Source organism: Phyllostomus hastatus, unplaced genomic scaffold, assembly GCF_019186645.2.
Source record: "Phyllostomus hastatus isolate PE091 unplaced genomic scaffold, TTU_PhHast_1.1 phas_contig_86, whole genome shotgun sequence".
Lineage (NCBI taxonomy): Eukaryota > Metazoa > Chordata > Mammalia > Chiroptera > Phyllostomidae > Phyllostomus > Phyllostomus hastatus.
The window spans coordinates 94,441,173-94,461,049 of record NW_025333977.1 but is presented as its reverse complement, the minus strand read 5'-3'; the positions used below and the strand labels follow the sequence as shown (position 1 = coordinate 94,461,049).

Here is a 19,877-nt window from a genome sequence, read left to right as displayed (position 1 = left end):
ACTTTAACCTTGTTACACATACAGAAATATTTTATATCTTTAAAAAAGTACATTATACACATTTAAAATCAGTTAAGGGGAAGGGATGCCTAATTTACAGATGAACTCCAATACAAAACAACATATTTTAGGAAACATTACACTTCTCCCCTAAACAAGGTTTTGATCGGTAATTAGATCCTCATTTATTATAAAGTTATCTAATGAATGTAAGTGAACAAAACTTTGTTAATATATATAATGACCAAGTACGCCAACTCTATTTACATAAAGTTAAAAACAAGATTATTTTTTAAAATATAGTGTGAATGCTAGTACCTGAAGAAAAGTAGGTATAATTTGGGAAGAACTGATGCATAAAGAGATTATTGTACCTACTTCTACTCCAAATCTTACAACCTTTGTTTTCTTTCATAGGGTATGCCACTAGAACTGCTGTGTATTTTATCTGCAATGATGATTTATTTTTCAGCCTACAAAAAGAAAATGAGAAAAGGTGAAGGGGGAAAACATACCTTTCTGGGAATAACTACTACAGAAGGGCTGGGAAAAAGGAATAAAAAAAGATTTATGTTTGTGCGTGAGAAAGACTGCCGGAAGTGAAAAGAAACTACAAGTGGTCAAAGGAAGAGAGAGATGGAGGTGAGATCTAAGAAGGTGGACATCTAGTCAAATGATTCTTCCAAACCAGCTAGTCCCATCGTGTGGGGTCTATTTTGTTTTGCGGGTGGGATGAGGGCAGGGTGTGACTGGCTGTCCTTAAGGGTGTGTGGGCTGTGAGGTGTGTATTACCAGACAGGACTTATCTATTGCTACCAATCGAAGAAAGAAAAGGCATAGTAACAATATTTTGAGGATTATTTGATACAGTGATAAATCAAGACAGATGTTTTTATCTCTTATGTAGCCATAGCATTAAGGCAAAATAGATAAACCTAAAGCAGCTCACTTTCATCTTTATCACCAGTGATGACAACAGACATGACAAGATAAGATTCTGGTTACACTTTGACCAATTATCACCTATATTAATGGATATCAAATTTAAACTCAGAATAATAAAACAAAATTTCAAAATACATTTGCATTCATATATAGAAGGAAATGCACCTAAATATTAACAGTCATCAGTAATTTTTACAATTGTGGTTAAAAAAAAATCAATATAAAGCTGTCAAGATACAGTAATTATTTGGTGTCAACTGACTATAAATTCTACCCTCAAGGCTGGCTCGTAGATGGAACATGACTAGAAACTGCCAATGTACCTTCAGCTGTATGTCGTCTAGTGTTGTAGTTAAAAGAATGAGTTGTGAAATCATATTGTTTTGATTTGAATCCTGGTTCTATCATTAATTTAAGTGTGGCCTTGGACGATTTACTTAACAGTGAATGGCTCAAGGCTCCTTGGAGAAATAGATGTTCTGGGCCAAGAATACGAAAAATAAAAGATGAGTCCAGAGAAGCAACTTTCAACCTTTTTCATCTCATGGCACACATAAACTACTAAAATTCTGCAGCACATCAAAAATTACATTTTTTGCTGATTTGACAAAAAAATATGGTTTTGAGTCATTCACACTGGATGGCTATTGTGTTGGCTGCTGTCATGTTTTTACTTGACAATCAAAGAAAAAAGACATTAGTGCCCCTGACTAAATTGTCAGATATTGCATGTTTTACACATTTTAAAAACTTTTGCAGCACACCAACTGAAAATTGCTGGCCTAGAGCATCTTATAGTGACAGAAGGTAAGGAAGTACTTAAAAAGGATAAGGGCATGTCAAAACACACAGAAAAGAATTCCAAAAAGGCAACTTCCCGCCAAGATGGAGGCATAAGTAGACACACTGTGCCTCCTCGCACAACCAAGATAGGGACAACAACAATTTAGAAACAGAGTAACAACCAGAACTGACAGAAAATTGAGCTGCATGGAAGTTGGACAACCAAGAAGCTAAAATAAACACATTCATCCAGACCGGTAGGAGGGGCAGAGTCGGGCAGCCAGGCGCCGTCTCTGCGCAGCGAGCACTGGGACCGGGCATGTAAGGCATCTGGGGGTGCACAAGACCACAGCGGGCAGGCCCTGGGTGTGCAAGGGGCAGCTGGCAGACCCTGGCCGAGGGGTGGCAATTGGCAGACCCAGCGAGGCAGCCATTCTGAAGCAAGGCACTGCATGCAACCCAGGGTCCCAGCGCTGGGAAATAGAGCCTTGGGGCACTGATTGAAAACACCTGTGGGGGTTGAGGTGCAGGGAGGGACTCCAAGCCTCATAGGAGAGGCTGTTGAAAAGTCCCACAGGGCGCACAAGCCCACCCACACGGGAACTGGCACCAGAGGAGCCCAGTTTGCTCCGGGAAGCGGCGGAAGGGAATGAAGTTCAACAGAGAGCAGAGCAAGCACCACTGTTCCCTCTCAGACTCCACCCCCACATACAGCGTCACAACCCAGCTACTGGGGTGCCCTGCCCTGGTGAACACCTAAGGCTCCGCCCCTCATATGTAACAGGCGTGACCAGACCAAAGGGGGGGGAAGATGGCTCAAACAGAACAAATGAAAGCCCCAGAACCAGGACCTTTAAGCGACCGAGAGACAGCCAACCTATCAGATGCACAGTTCAAAGCACTGGTGACCAGGATGCTCACAGAATTGGTTGATTTGGGTCACAAATTAGATGAAAAAATGAAGGCTACAATAAGTGAAATGAAGAAAAATGCATAGAGAAACAATAGTGATGGAATGACAGCTGGGTCTCACATCAATAGAGTGGACCAGAAGGAAGAAAAAAACAATCATAAAAAAATGAAGAAATAAGAATTCAAAAAAATGAGGAAGTCTTAGGGAACCTCCAGGCCATCTTTAAACGTTCCAACATCAAAATTATAGGGGTATCAGAAGGGGAAGAAGAAGAGCAACAAGTGGAAAACTTATCTGACCAAATAATAATGGAGAACTTCCCCATTCTGGCAAAAAAAAAATAGACATCCAGGAAGCTCAGAGAGTCCCAAAGAAGTTGGACCCAAGAAGGAACACACCAAGGCACATCATAATTACATTAGCCAAGATTAAAATGAAGGAGAGAATTCTAGAAGCAGCAAGAGAAAAGGAGACAGTTACCTACAAAGGAGTTCCCATCAGACTGTCAGCTGATTTCTCAACAGAGACCTTGCAGGCAAGAAGGGGCTGGAAAGAAGGATTCCAAGTCATGAAAGGCAAGGACCTACATCCAAGACTGCTCTATCCAGCAGCAAAGCTTTCATTTAGAATGGAAGGGCAGACAAAGTGCTTCTCAGATAAGGTCAAGTGAAAGGAGTTCATCATCACCACACCCTTATTATATGAAATGTTAAAGGGACTTATCTAAGAAAAAGAAGATAAAAAACATGTATAGTAAAATGACAGCAAATTTACAATTATTAACCACACCTAAAACAAAAACAAAAACAAACTAAGCAAACAACTAGAACAGGAACAGAACCACAGAAATGGAGATCACATGGAGGGTTAGCAACAGGGGAGTGGGAGGAGGAGAGAGGGGGAAAAGGTACAGAGAATAAGTAGTATAGACGGTAGGTAGAAAATAGACAGGGGGAGGGCAAGAATAGTATGGGAAATGTAGAAGCTAAAGAACTTATGAGTATGACACATGGACATGAACTAAAGGGGGGGAATGTGGGTAAGAGAGGGTGTGCAGGGTGTAGGGGAATAAAGGGGGGGAAATGGGACAACTGTAATAGCATAATCAATAAAATATATTAAAAAAAATTTGAAAAAGGCAACGCTGGAATGATATGAGCAACAAAATTAATAAAGCAGTATTGGATTATAACCCAAAGAATAAAATAAATATGTATAATTTCTATTAATACAAATAAATGAATAAACTGGGGATGGGAGAAAAAAAATCTTCCTTAGAAAAGAATTACAAATAGCACATGTAAATAACCCCCCTCTAGGAGTTAAAGTTCAACTTTCCTCCATACTTGAGTATAGGCTGCACTTGGTGACTCATTTCCAAAGAACATGGAAAGGGAAAAATAACTTCAAAGTGGAAAAATGTGACAGTGTGTCAATGTAACAAACATCCAAACCTGTAGAAAATGCTTATAAAAAATTTAAGCCAAAAAGAAGACACACCAGGAAGCAAGTTCTCAACAGACTGTGATAAATGCTACAGGCAGCAACAATTTGCACTTTTTTTTTTTATGCATTTGAGGTTAAGGAGGAAACACCAAGATTACATAAAGGTGGAAGGATTACCATTTGGGGTGGGGATTATAGGACAGTTAAAGTATGTGCTCTCTGGCGGGTAGTTACAGTTTCTTTCAAAGTTATATTAACCTAGATGCACAGAAACAACAGGGCTTGCTTAAGGCAAAGATGAGCCTTTTACTAAAAAGTTATACGCCTGGGACGTGACTACCCAACATGACCTGTACAGTTAGGAATTTATAATCAGATCACCCTGTGAGGTTTTCCACAGAACTGTTTTTTTCTGTCATAATTGCATTAATCAAGTGATATGGTTAACATAAGTCATGTTGGTATCACTCGCCCCCTGACCTAATGTGATGAGAAAGAAGCACACTTCACCTCTGTGAGATTCTTCCCTCAAATCTGTAACCCAGTCTGATCATGGGGAAAACATCAGCAAACCCAAGCTGAGGGACATTCCACAAAGTTCCTGACCAGTTTCCTAAAAACTGTAGGACATGAGAAATGAAAAACAAATTAAGACTGAGAAACTGTCACAGGGCAGAGAAGTAGAAGTCTAAGGAGACATGACGATGTCGTACCCTGCAAAAGAAAAAGGCACTGGTGAAATCCAAATAAAATCTAGAATTTAGTTAATAATAATAATGTACCAATGCTGGCTTCTTTGCTTTGACGTACATTTTATGGTTTATGTAATGTTAACATTAGGGGACAATGGGTGACAGCCATACAGGAAATCTACTAACTTTGCAACTTCTCTGTAAATCTAAAATTATTCCCAAATACCAAGTCTATTAAAAAAGGAATTACTAAGTTCTTCAAAAAGTTAAATATGCCACCTACCATATGACCTAGCAATTCCACTCCCAGTAGAAGTGGGCTGCTTTGCTACATGCTCAGTGGGCAGCAGGAAGTACTCAACACACAAGGGACATGACCACTCCAGCAGACGGCTGCACAGCCTGAAGTGCATTCTTAAGTGAACAGGGCTTTAAAAAAAACACAAAAACTACAGCCCCATGGCCAATGTCTTCCTCTGTGTTAAAGTACAGGAAGTTGTACTCACCACTACTTTGCACCATCAATGTAAATATCAACAAGTGTAAAGGCAAAGAGGTCTTAGTATTATTATAAACATAGGTTTTGACCCCATGGACCAGAGACCACACTTTGAGAACCCTAGCTCCACACCGCACCCTCATATCCCCAATTCTTTCTGATATTTTATTGAAGTGGCAAAAGACCCACAGTTACGTCACCCTATACTGTACAGAACATATTTTTATTTTTTTATTTTTAAAAATATTTTACTTATTTTTAGCAAGAAGGGAAGGGAGGGAGAAAGAGGGGGAGAGAAACATCAATCTGTGGTTGCCTTTTGGGGGCCCCTCACCAGGGACCTGGCCTACAGCCTAGGAATGTGCCCTGAGTGGGACTCAAACCCAGAACATATTTTTAATATAGGAAAAGTAATCAATGGCTAGATAACCAAGTTAGGGCACAAAACCTAATCAAATCTTTAACATGGATGAAAATCTATACGTGTGCAATGATATTTACTATATTGTTTTTTGTAACAGAAATCAGTAAAATCATCATATTGTGGGCTAGCCAGATAGACTAACTGCTATTTAAATGAAAAACACCACCAAATTCTAAGCAAATGACCTTACACAGCAATTTTAGGAACACAGCCTCTCCTTACATACTTTGGTTATCCCCCCACCAAAAAATTTTCCCTTCACTGCTCTATTTTAATATACTGCATAATACCTTTTTTATTTTCTGCAGAAATTCAGTCCAATAGAACCAAAGAGGAGTTAATATGTTGTCTGTTTCATAACTTTCTTCTTGGTGACTGTATATTATAAAGTTGAGTTACCTATGTCTCAAAGAAATCACAATGAACATAATATACTCTGTAGGCAACATACACTGAGATGAAACCCAAATTTCATACTAAATATATGAGTCACAGATGTCCCTCCTGAAAGTACTAAAGATGAGAAATATAATAGCAACAATTCTAAGTTATTTGCCTCATAAATGATTAAAACTTAGTGTAAGCATGATCCTTGATACACCATTGATGAATACTCAGCTACCAGCTTAGCTGAAGACTAATTTATCACTTCACCTCAGGGTTTCTCTTACTAGCCTCTATGTCTTCACCTGCTATGCAGAGGAAGAGGTTAGAAGAAGCTCTAACTGGCTTCCTAAAGAGTTTCTATATACTCAGTCTTTGTTTAGAGGAAGAATCACAATTGGTTAAACACACAGCTACCCATAACCATCACAGTGAGGAGTTAACTCCCGCATTTAGGGACATTTACTACTGAATCAATCTGATCTCATATGAATGCACTACATAAATCCTACACTTCATGTTCCCCAAATATAACAGAGTTTTTCATGGCCTAAATCATCTTTGTGAATTTATTTCCCCATTCTCAAATTTTCTTCATCCAACCAAATCTTTCAGTGCCAGTTAAAATCATTTCCTATGCAAGGTCATTCCTGTTTGTCTATACCTTCTTAAAACAACCCCTCATGTCCTCAGAATGCGAGTTATTCAGAAAAATAAATTCAGAGAGTAAGTGGGAAAAGGATCAGAATTTATCTGGTCCATCTTCCTTATTTTATATGTAAAGGAACTGATGCACCAAAAAGTAAGTGGTTTGCCTAAAGTCATACAAATCTAATTACTAACAAAACTAAGACTAGAATTCAAGTTTACTAACAATTCTTAATCATATGATTTTTTTTCCTTAATTATGTTAATATATTGGCCATTCTTTGACAATGAACTCTAACTGTGCATCATTAATTATAATTTTAGGTGTCCTTCCTCCAATGCTTCAAGCAATTTAAAGGCAGGGACTCTACTGCTGCTGCTACTACTACTACTACTACTACTACTACTACTACTACTACTACTACTGCCACTATTGCTATACTATTTTACTCTCTCCTGTAACGGTTAACATAGATTACTACATGCATTAGACAGTAGGTTTTACTGATTTTATGGTACACACTCTGCCCAGATGAAATATTACACTTCCTGAATTTATTCTCTTTTCAAAAAGCATTTCACTAACACAACATATCAACTACCCTATATTAAATATTTGGAGGATGGGATGATTTAGAGTTTTCCACTAACAACCAATTCATGGCCTTAGTCTTCAATCCTTTTCCATAAAGCAGTGTGTGTTTTTGTGTATTGTTTCTACTGATGGTGTCAGCTGCTTAAAAAGTGCCAGATGAAGATATGATAAGGTTTTTTACACATTACATTTAGCTAGAAACAAGGAATGTAAAAACGATTCACGATAAAGTACTGATTTACCTATATGTTGTTCTATCATCACTCAAAAATGTCTTATAAAAAAAGGACAAATGAATTAAGTAGTGCCTCTCTCCAAATTTGTTCAAACACTTTTTTTTACTTTTTGTCCTCTTCAGTGAAAAACAAGTCATCCAAACAAAAAGTATGCCCAAAACACACTGTACTCTTCTAACAGGCCCATTGTTTAACTGTGACACGACTCAAAGACAAACAATTCCTCGATTGTCTACTGAAGGAGACTAGGGGAAGCTAAATATATAACAGAAATAAAAAAAGGAGTGGTGTCTGGAACCAGTCAGTCCAACCTGTATAAATGACTAAATTTATTATAATCTACTTGGATCAACTACGGTACTCCAAGTACAAACCATGACCTACTGAAAAGCATGATTTAAAAGCACCATTTTGTTTTCTACTTTTACCTACATTTTATATAAGCAAATAGACCTTAATTTTCAATACCATATGAATGTAATAATGCAACACTATTTGATATCTAACAATCTTTCAATAAACTATGAGAGTTCCAACACCACTGGCCTTTTACCCTCCCCTCCCTTCCAAAAAAGCTTCAAATGCCTTTGAGAGCAAAAGCAGCGATAAAAATATCCCAAATCAAAAACAAAAACAAAAAAAGAAGAAAAAAATCCAAATCACTTTAAGTTAGACAACACACATTGTACAAGGGAAGTTCACACATTAGAATGAAAATGTTTTTATTTGATGGCAATGCCCACAACATCAGGCCTATTAATAGCAAAGCCAGAAAGGAAAAAGGGAAAGTGGGGAAGAGATGTAAGAAAACACAACTGGGGTACTAGTAAAGAATAAAGAAGAAAAACGAAAGGAAACTCTGATTCTCACTCAAATAAACAAAGGACTGGACAACATCAAATCTTTAAAAATATACAGATATTAAATTTTTAAAAATGCATGGATAACTTAGTTAAGATGAAAGAATCTTTCCATAGAGCCCCCAAGGCAAAGTGAAACCAGGAACAAGAGAGTAAGCGATTTACTAATGCTGTTATTCTTGAGGAATTTTTGACTAAATTCTGGGGACCAGAAACTTCTTTGATAGCTCACAGGGTTCAGGTGAAAAATCCACCAAGTGTTCCTAAATTGAAAAAAGGGATAGGACCTAAAAGGTCCTATATAAAAATAAATCAGAAATAAATCCCTCTGAGCAGAAGGGAACAAGCAAACCTTAAGTATTTTAAGCCCAGTGATAATGAGAAAGGGGGAAAAAAATCTGAGAAATTGTAACAAAATGCACATTTATGAACTGAACTTATTCCATCTATGATATCCCCCAAAAATCCTAAATAGGTTTAATTCAATGTGGTAGCACTCCCTAGTGAATGGCAGATGAAATATAAATATAAAGCCTCCCTAGGAGAAAACAACTTCAATAAAAGCCTCAAGTAACACCCAAAGATAAAATTCTAAGAAAAGGAAGACCTCATAGTAAAAACTGAAGACAAACAAGGTACCATGAAGGAGAACTGGCCAAAACAGACTGGTGAAACAGATATGCAATGATCTGACATATAGCATGTTCTAAGAAGCTCAGTGGGAGGGCAGGGGGAGGCAAAAAAGAAAAAAAAAAAAAAGCAAATATAAAAAATACAGAACTTTCAGTAGGAAAAAAAATACCTGAATATTAAAACCCAACATTTGAATTAAAAAGCAGCAGAGACTCAGCAGAAGAGAGAATTAGTGAAGTGGGAGATGTATCTGAAGAAAGTACCTAGAATGCAGAACAGACACAAACAGAAAATATGAAAGAGAAGTAAGATGAATAGGTTGAATGGTCTAAGAAACACCTATTTGGAGTTCTAGAAGGAGAATATAGAATGACTGAGGGAATGGTTCACCAGATAAATTAATAGCTGAGAAATTCCTAGAACTGATGAAAGATACAAATTCATAACATGAAAAATCCTAATGAATAAAAAGCAGGACAAAAAGTAATTTATGCCCAAAGTGAAGATATATCATAGTGAAATTAAGGATATCAAAAAGCAAAAAGTTTTTAAAATCAAAGGAGAAAAAAGGGCCAACTTCACAGACATGGCAGCTGGATCTTCAGCTTACTTCTTGAAACCAACAATGAAAGCAAGGAGACATGGGAATATCCAGCATATTGAGAGAAATAGTTGCCAAGATAAATTGCCAATTCAACAAAACTATCTTTCAAAAATAAGGTTGAAATAACATTTTGATACAAAAAAATTTGGAAAAGATCGTAATTACCCTATACTTTTAACCAACATCAATTATGTTGGAAACCAGTAACAAAAAAGTAACTAGGATAAATCTCCCTAAATTTGCAAACTTAAGAGACCTCTAAAAAAAAAAACTTATGGTTAAAGAAACATCACAGAAATTAGAAAATACTTAAAAATGAATAAGAATAAAAAACTACGTCATCAAAACTTGCAAGACTGAATAAACAAAATGTGGTATGTACATATTGCAGAGTACTATTCAGCTTTATTTTTTTGGAGGGAGGGGAAATGAAGAAGATAGAGGGAGAGAAACATAGATGTGAGAGACAATCAATCGACTCCCTCTCACACATGCTCCATTCAGGGACAGAAACTGCAACCTAGGCACCTACCCCGACCAGGAATTGAACTGGCAACCTTTCACTTTGCAAGGATGATGTCCAACTGAGTCAAACCAGTCAGGGCTACTGTTCAGCTTTAAAAAGGAATGGATTTCAATGCATGCTCTAACAGGATGAACTTTGAAAACATTAAGTAAAAAAAGCCAAACACAAAAGGATAATTACTGTATATTTTCAGTTATTTGAGGTATCTACAGTGGTCAAATTCATACAGACAGAAAGTAGGATAGAGGTCACTGTGGCTTGTGAGTGGGGGTGTCAAGGAGAGTTACTGTTTAATTGGTACAGAGTTTCTATTTGGGACAATGAAAAAGTTTTGGAAATGGATAGTGGTGATGGTTGCTCCACATCATGAATGTACTTAATGCCAATGACTTGTATGCCTAAAAAAAAATATCAAAATGGCAAATTTTATGTTATGTATCTCTTACCACACAAAACTTGCAGGATGTAATTAAAGCACTTGAGGACATTCTAAATTTGTACTTAAAAAAAACAAAAACTAAAAATTACAGCAAAACATCCCAAAGAAAGTAATAAGAAAACAGAAAAGGAAAGGAAGGGAAAGGAAAGGAAAGGAAAAAGCAGAAATTGCTGGATAGAAGGCTATTATATTGTACAACAGAGAAGATCAATACGGCTAAGGTTGGGTCTTAGACTAGTAAAATTCCTCTGGCAAAATTAATCAAGAAACAGAGAAAGCAAAAATAAACACAAATTGTAATGAAAAATGATTCTACTAGTATTTATAAAAGCTATGTTGTACATACAGTTTTAATACACTGAATTTTCCAATTACACAACTATGTAACCAAGAGGAGCTTGTACTTTGTTTTACTCAGTTTTACCAAGAAGTTTACTCATCATTTGGAGTATCATGTCACCAAAAGCAGTATGCCCATGCTGGCTGAGTCATCAATGGCAGTATACCCTGTATGAGATTGCACTGCGGCTAAGCCAGTGCATAGATACAGGCTTATGATCACTTCACAATGACTTTTAGAGTAGTTGTGATCATGTATTTGCAAACAGAAATATACAGGGTCTGGGAGAAGTAAGGCCTGCATGAGTGTGGTTGGGAGGGTAATAATATAGGTATAATAATTTATAGTTTTAATTTGAACATTTCACCTAAAATGTCATCTGGAGTGCTTGAGTGTGATATTGTTATGTTACAGAATTACATTCTTATGATTTTGTAATAAAAGATTTTGTAATTAAAAAAAGGTGTATTAATTTGTGCTGGACTCTGTATATTTTATTATAGTTTTCCTTTTATTCTCCATTATACATTAATTTTACCCCTGGAAATTGATTCAGGGAATTGAATTAGGGCATTGTATTGAATTTTTCCTCCAGAAAAGAGAACAGGTTAAATAATCTATTATTTTTCTTTCACAGGAAAGCAGTATAACATAGTGTTTCAGAGCACACAGGTCCAGATACCCCATATTTCTAGGAATCTATTCCAAACATACACTAGCAAAAATACAAACAGACACATATACTAAACTGTTGCTAGAGTACTATTTGAAACAACTAAAGACTGGAAGTATCTTGAATGGCCATAAATAGGGGACTTGTTGAATTAACTATGGTACATTAGACACTGAAGTATTATGAAGCTATAAAAATGAGTGAGGAAATCATTCTACATACTGCCATGGAGGGGTCTCACGATATTCTACTAATAAAAATGCAATATGGGGGAAAATACCTGCATGGCATGCTACTACTTATCTAAGGGGTGGTGCTGCTGCTGCTGGGGAGTATATCAATACACATATATTTTTTACTGGAATGATAAACCATAATTTTTTTTAAATGGTTACTTTGGGAAGAGAGGGAACAAAATGGAGAGGAATGAGCTAAAAGCTACACTTATCTGAATATATCTTGCTTTGTATATTTGATTTTAGAACTCTGTAAATTACATATAATCATCTGGAAAAGTAAAATAAATATACTAGTTATAATAAATATGCTATCATAGAGACATAATCTAATAATCCATTGCCTGTAACTATATCCTTGTATTTTTAACTTTGCAGACAACACATGAATCTTATTTAGTTTTATAATTAAACTGAACAAAGACCAAAAACATTGAACACAGTATTACGTGTTAACTGGCAGTGGTTAAAAATTCACATTTTCTTCTGTTCTTATACCTTTAGGAATTGTAACATCTACAAGAACTTTCTACATTATTCTATGTATCACACATTTGGCAAATATTCATGAACCAGATCATGATCTTCCCTCTATTATTATATCTGCTATGATGTATCATTATTTTTTAGATTGTTTCAAGTATCAATTGTTTTTGTAACATTTTTTAATGTTGTTCAAGTAGTTTTCTGATGATATATCATTATTTCCTCTACTGAACTGTACTTTGTGAGAAAGTACTAATTTTATATCTTTTTATTCCCCAACAGCATCTAGAAAAGTGTTTACAGATCTGTGGATTTCCAGTCAAGATGGAGGTATAGGCAGACATACTGTGGCTTACCGCACAACCACAAGAAAGACAACAAATTTAAAAACAAAAAACAACCAGAACTGACAGAAAATCGAACTGTATGGAAGTCTGACAACCAAGGAGTTAAAGAAGACACATTCATCCAGACTGGTAGGAGGGGCGGAGGCAGGCAACCAGGTGGAGAGGAAGCACGGCAAGGCTGCGGCTGGTGGACCAGGTAAGGTGGCGGATTCTGGACTGCGTGGTCCCACATTTGCAGGCAGATAAACTGGGAGAACAACTAGGGAGTGAGGCAGACCAAGCAACCCAGGGTTCCAGTACTGGGAAATAAAGCCTCAAAGCCTCTGACTGAAAACTCCTGTAGCAGTTAAGGCAGCAGCGGGAGAAACTCACAGCCTCACAGGAGAGTTCGTTGGAAAGATCCACAGGGTCCTAGATCGTACACAAACCCACCTACCTGGGAATCAGCATCAGAAGGGCCCAAATTGCTTGTGGGTAGGGGGGAAAGTGTCTGAAAACCAGCAGAAAGAGGAGCAAGGGGCACTGTTCCCTCTTGGACCCCTCTCCCACATACAGCACCACAACTCAGCGATGTGGGTTGCCCTGCTCTGGTGAACACCTAAAGCTCTGTCCCTTACTATGTAACAAGCCGTGGAGACCCCCCCCGCCCCCCAAAAAAGGCCCAGATGAAAGAACAGGTTAAAGCTACAGAAAAATTACAACTAAGCCACAAAGAGATAGCCAACCTATCAGATGCACTGGTGATCAGGATGCTCCAGGAACTCACTGGGTACTTCAACAGCATAAAAAGACCCAGGCAACAATGAAGGTTGCATTATGTGAAATAAACAAAAACATCTACAGGGAACCAACAGTGATGGGAAAGAAACCAGGACTAAAACCAATGGTTTGGAGCAGAAGGAAGAAAGAAACATTCAACCAGAACAGAATGAAGAAAAGAATTTTTTTAAAAAATGAGGAGAGGCTTAGGAACTTCTGGGACAACTTTAAATGTTCCAACATCAGAATCACAGGGGTGCCAGAAGGAGAAGAGGAAAAGCAACACATTGAAAACGTATTTGAACAAATAATGAAGGAGAACTCCCCCAATTTGGCAAAGGAAATAGTCTTCCAGGAAGTCCAGGAAGCTCAGAGAGTCCCAAAGAAGCTGGACTCAAGGAGGAACACAGCAAGGCACATCAGAATTACATTTCCCAAGATTAAAGATAAGGAGAGAATCTTATCTCTAAAATCAGCAAGAGAAAAGGAGACAGTTACCTACAAAGGAGTTCCCATCAGACTGTCAGCTGATTTCTCAGAAGAAACCTTGCAGGCAAGAAGGGGCTGGAAAGAAGTATTCCAAGTCATGAAAGGCAAGGACCTACATCCAAGACTGCTCTATCCAGCAAAGCTTTCATTTAGAATGGAAGGGCAGATAAAGTGCTTCTCAGATAAGGTCAAGTTAAAGGAGTTCATCATCACCAAGCCCTTATTATATGAAATGTTAAAGGGACTTATCTAAGAAAAAGAAGATAAAAAATATGAACAGTAAAATCACAACAAACTCAGTTATTAACAACCACACCTGAAACAAAAACAAAAACCAACTAATCAAACAGCTAGACCAGGAACAGAATCACAAAAATGAAGATCACATGGAGGGTTATCAGTGGGGGAAGAGGAGTGTGTGGGGGGAGATACAGAAAATAAGTAGCATAAATGGTAGGTACAAAATAGACAGGGGGAGGGCAAAAATAATATAGGAAATGTAGAAGCCAAAGAACTTATATGTATGACCCATGGACATGAAATAAAGGGGAGGAATGCAGGTGGGAGGGGGTATGCAGGGATTAAAGGGGGGAAAATGAGACAACTGTAATAACATAATCAATACAATGTATTTTAGAAAAAGAAAAAGAAAAAAGTGTTTATATATAACATTACATATACTCAAATTGTTTTGTAAATAAAAAATATTAGTCGGTTTAGGCAAATAAACTACCACTATTAATCAAGTTGTATATGGAAAGCCAAATCACTCATCTTTCAGTCCCTTGATTTAATCACCTAGAAAATGGAATACCTGAGTTACTACTGTTAACAGTGAGTGGGGATGGGAGAATACAGCACATGAAAGGTGCTTGAAAATTTTTTATCTCAATTTATTATTACTTTTTCCTCCATTATTTTGCTATATTAGAAGAAACAGGGATCATTAATTGCAAATGATAAGACTGCCCATGAAATGCAAACAAAACTATGATAAACCCTCCTTGGGGTATGTCCACTCGAATTTCCTTTTCAAGTGAATTTTCTTCCTTCTAAACTCTGAGGGTCCCCACGAGGATTGCAACCAGGGTGGATGCAGCTGGTGCTGGGCTAACCCCCTGAACCTGTCTTCCAAGGCCCCCTTTTCGCTGACTCTCTGATGAGGTGACAGCAATCCTGCCTTGACTCACTTCCCCACATAGTTCCTGGAGAGCCAAAGCAGCCCACCGAGGCTCTCTTCTGTTGCTTCTTTACCCGAGGCCCAGGTTTGTATCAGTCCCCAGTTTTAATACAGATACTCTCAAAAACAAACAAACAAAAACTATGATAAATTATTAGGATAAGTACAAATTTAGCAAATTGGCAGAATAAAGAGGAACATACAAAATTCAACTGTACTTTTGTATAGTAAGCAGAAAATGAAATTGGAGGGGGAAAATACCATTAATATCATAAAAAAAAATATGAAGTTCCTAGGACAGAAATTCCCAGACTTATTTCCTTTACTCTCAGTAATTACTTCACAGTGCTCCTGGCCAACAGAAATTCCTAACAGTTTCATTTATTTCATTAGACCCAGCTAATGCTGGGTCTGAACAACTTCATTAGTATTCATTCATGTCCTAAAAACTTAGTAATTATTTTAAAAAGCATACACATAAATTGAAAAAAATACTTTTATTTCTTTCTTAATCACTTATAAGTGGGAAATATTCACCTGATGGCCAGTATTTTCTAATAATGTATATTCCTAAAAAATGCAAAGATACTGAACAACAGCTAAAACCCTGGACCCCACCCAATCTTACTTTCTGTGCCACATTGATTTTTGTACTTTCATTCTTAGCCAACTGTTTCACAAAGATAGACATTATCAAATGTAAACTGTTGAACTTCCTAGAGCTAGGAGTCCACACTGTGTCCAACAGATGTGAATCACTGTTTCTCTCTAAAATTTTAAGTATCAGTGTGATGCGTCTGAGCTCAAAGGGGGACAGCACTCTAAGGAAAAGACTGACAAATGTTACTACATTCTACACCATAGAAAAGACAAGCCACGAACCAGGAGCTATCTGCAACAAAAGGTAATTACAGAAACTGTAAGCAGAATATGTAAAGAATTCCTACAAAGAAATAAGTAAAAGACACACAAACCAACAAATAATAACCAAATGACATAAACGTTCATTTTATAGATTACTAACAGTGAATAAATAGATAAGAATATGGCCAATCTCATAAGAAAAAGTGAAAATGTAAGTTAAGTTCATTAACAGATACCATTTACACCTTCTGTATGGGCAAAAATTAAGAAGGCTAATCAAAATCAAATGTTAGGAAGGATGCAGAACGAAGAGATTCTTTTTATTTATTTATTTTTAGACAGGGGAAAGGAGGGAACAATGAGAGGGAGAGAAACAGCAATGTGTGGTTGCCTTCCACGCATCCCCTACTGGGGACCTGGCCTACAACCCAGGCACATGCCCTGACTGGGAACTGAACTGGCAACCCACTGGTTTGCAGGCTGGCACTCAATCCACTGAGTCACACCTGCCAGGGTGAGCAAAAAGATTCTTATACACAGCTAGCAAGAGAGTAAATTGCTACTACACCTGTATCAGAAAACAATTGGTATTAGCTTGTAAAGTCAATTCTCTGTCTGTATATTCTGCAACTCAGCACTTTTAATCCTGGGCATAAATCCAAGAAGCTCTTGCACATGTGCAAATAATAAGAATATTCATTTTTTAAAATATACTTTATTGATTATGCTATTACAATTGTCCCATTTCCTCCCGTCTCTCCCCTCCACCCTGTACCCCCTCTCCCACCCACATCCCCCCCCTTTAGTTCATGTCCATGTGTCACACTTATGAGTTCTTTACCTTCTACATTTCCCATACTATTCTTGACCTCCCCCTGTCTATTTTCAACCTACAATCTATGCTACTCATTCTCTGTACCTTTTCCCCCCCTCTCCTCCTCCCACCCCCCCTGTTGCTAACCCTCCACGTGACCTCCATTTCTGTGGTTCTGTTCCTGTTCTAGCTGTTTGCTTAGTTTCTTTTGGTTTTGCTTTAGGTGTGGTTGTTCATAATTGTTGAGTTTGCTGTCCTTTTACTATACCTATTTTTTCTTTATCTTCTTTTCTTAGATAAGTCCCTTTAGCATTTCATAAAATAAGGGCTTGGTGATGAACTCCTTTCACTTGACCTTATCTGAGAAGCACTTTATCTGCCCTTCCATTCTAAATGAGAGCTTTGCTGGATAGAGCAGTCTTGGATGTAGATCCTTGTCTTTCATGACTTGGAATATTTCTTTCCACCCCTTCTTGCCTGTAAGGTCTCTTGAGAAATCAGCTGACAGTCTGATGGGAACTCCTTTGTAGGTTACTGTCCCCTTATCTCTTGCTGCTTCTAGGATTCTCTCCTTCATTTTTACCTTGGCTAATGTAATTATGATGTGCCTTGGTGTGTTTCTTCTTGGGTCCAACTTCTTTGGGGTTCTCTGAGCTTCTTGGATTTCTTGGAAGACTATTTCCTTTCCCAGATTAGGGAAATTCTCATTATTTGTTCAAATACGTGCTCAGTCTGTTGCTTTTCCTGTTCCCCTTCTGGTACCCCTATAATTTGGATGTTGGAACGTTTAAAGATGTCCTGGATGCTGTTAAGCTTCTCGTTTTTTTGAATTCTTATTTCATCATGCTTTCCTACTTGGTTGATTCTATCTTCTTTCTGGTCCACTGTATTGTTTTGAGACCCAGTTTCCATCCCTTCAGTATTGGCTCTCCTCTGTATATCTTCCTGCATCTTTTCATCTAATTTGCGGCCAAAATCAACCAATTCCATGAGCTTTCTGATCACCAGTGTTTTGAACTGTGCATCTGATAGATTGGCTATTTCTTGGTCGCTCAAAAGGATGAGTCCTGGGGGACTGATCTGTTCTATTGGAAACATGTCTCTCTCTGTCTCTCCTTTTTTTTTTTCTTTTTTTTTCCGGTCTGGTAGCTCTTGTTAGGTGGGGGGGCAGAGCCTTAGGTGTTCACCGGGGCTGGGCACCCCAGTCGCTAGATTGTGATGTTTTATGTGGGGACGGGGGTGGGAGCAGGGGCAGGAGGAAACAATGGTGGTAGTTCCATTCTCCTGGGATCTCATTCTCTTCTCTGGGATCCTGGGCTGCGAGCTCTGCCCTGGTCCACAATCGCCGCCTCGCTGGGTCCACCAGCTGCAGCTTGCATACTCAGGGACCCCCGCTGTGTTCTTGTGCGCCGGATGGCTTTCGTGCCGATTTTGTGCCCAGTTTTCCCAGACCTCCGCGCACCGCCGACCCATGCCCGCTCCTACCAGTCTGGATGTACAGGTCTACTTCAACTTCCTGGCTGTCCGACTTCCATTCAGATAAATCCTGTCAGTTCTGGATGTTCTTCTGGTTGTAAATTGTTGTTGTTCTAATCTTGGTTGTGCGAGGAGGTACGGTGCGTCCACCTATGCCTCCATCTTGCCAGAAGTCCAGAATATTCATAATAGCACTTGTCATAATAGCAAATGACTGAAAACAGTCACTTGGGAAGGTTAAGCTAGACTAGGCTAGTCTATGCCTCAGTAAAAAACATGTTCCCAAACTCTAATGATTTAATACAACAAAGGTTTTATTTTTAGTGGACACTAAGCTTGAGGAAGTTAGCTAGCTATTCTCCTTAAGGAGATTTAGGGATCTGAGTTGCTGCCATCTTTTTTTTTTTTTTTTTAATTTATTGATTTGAGAGAGAGAGAAAGTAAGAGAAACATCGATTTGTTGTTCACTTATTAATTGGTTACCTCTCCTATGTGCCCTGACAGGGGATCAAACCCTCAACCATGGCCTATTGGGGATGATGCTCTAACCTATTGATCTACCAGGCCAAGGATGAGGCTACTGCCACCTTCAAGTTCCACTGTCTTAATAAGTCACCACCAAAACAGGAGGGACTGAGGGCGTATGTGGCTCTTAACTGTCTCAGTCCACAGGTGGCATGCCTCACTTCCTCTCATAGTTCAACAGAGCCTGGCACATGGGAGGCAATCAAAAAATATCGGTTAAATGCATGAGTACAGAGGAGTCAGAGATCACTTCTACCACTTCAACATGATTTGTGAAAGAGTGTGGCTGTGACTTGATAAATAATATAAAGCACAGTTTCCATAGATAAAATGTGGGGGAAGGATAGTCCAGGTACTTTCTGTACGTCACAGACAGCAAGTAGGCTTCACCTCACAGAAGTACTCCGAATGATCCAGAGCAGCTGACTGCCACATCTTCCTGTATGCTGTGATGGGAAGAATGCAGAGTCTGCATTCCATTTATGGGAGGGTTTGAAATAAAATAGGCAGAGACAGAGAGGAAAAAAGAAAAAAAAATAAAACACCTCTCTTCACTGAAGGAAAATGTTTTTATTTTATTTTATTTTTTAAATTTTTTTAAAAATATATTTTATTGATTATGCTATTACAGTTGTCCCATTTTCCCCCCTTCACTCCCCTCCACCCTGTACACCTTCTCCCACCCATATCCCATTTAGTCATGTCCATACTTATAAATTCTTTAGCTTCTACATTTCCCATACTATTCTTACCCTCCCCCTGTCTATTTTCTACCTACCGTCTATACTACTTATTCTCTGTACCTCTTCCCCCTCTCTCCTCCTCCCACCCCCCCGTTGCTAACCCTCCATGTGATCTCCATTTCTGTGGTTCTGTTCCTGTTCTAGTTGTTTGCTTAGTTGGTTTTTGTTTTGCTTTAGGTGTGGTTATTAATAATTGTGAGTTTGCTGTCCTTTTACTAACATGTTTTTTATCTTCTTTTTCTTAGATAAATCCCTTTAACATTTCATATAATAAGGGCTTGGTGATGATGAACTCCTTTAACTTGACCTTATCTGAAA

The 19,877-nt window shown here is 38.1% G+C and overlaps 1 protein-coding gene across 4 annotated transcripts in view; it reads right to left on the bottom strand.

Moving 5' to 3' along the window:
- The window catches only part of PAK2 (p21 (RAC1) activated kinase 2), a 91,093-nt gene that overhangs the window by 49,261 nt on the left and 21,955 nt on the right, over positions 1-19,877 (bottom strand). The window contains exon 1 of one of the 4 annotated variants that reach the window (XM_045851067.1): positions 4,598-4,617. The exons of the other annotated variants lie outside the window; for them this stretch is intronic. The gene's annotated coding sequence lies outside the window, so the exon portion shown is untranslated. Of the gene's footprint in view, positions 1-4,597; positions 4,618-19,877 lie in introns of those variants that run through there. 4 annotated transcript variants of the gene reach the window in all.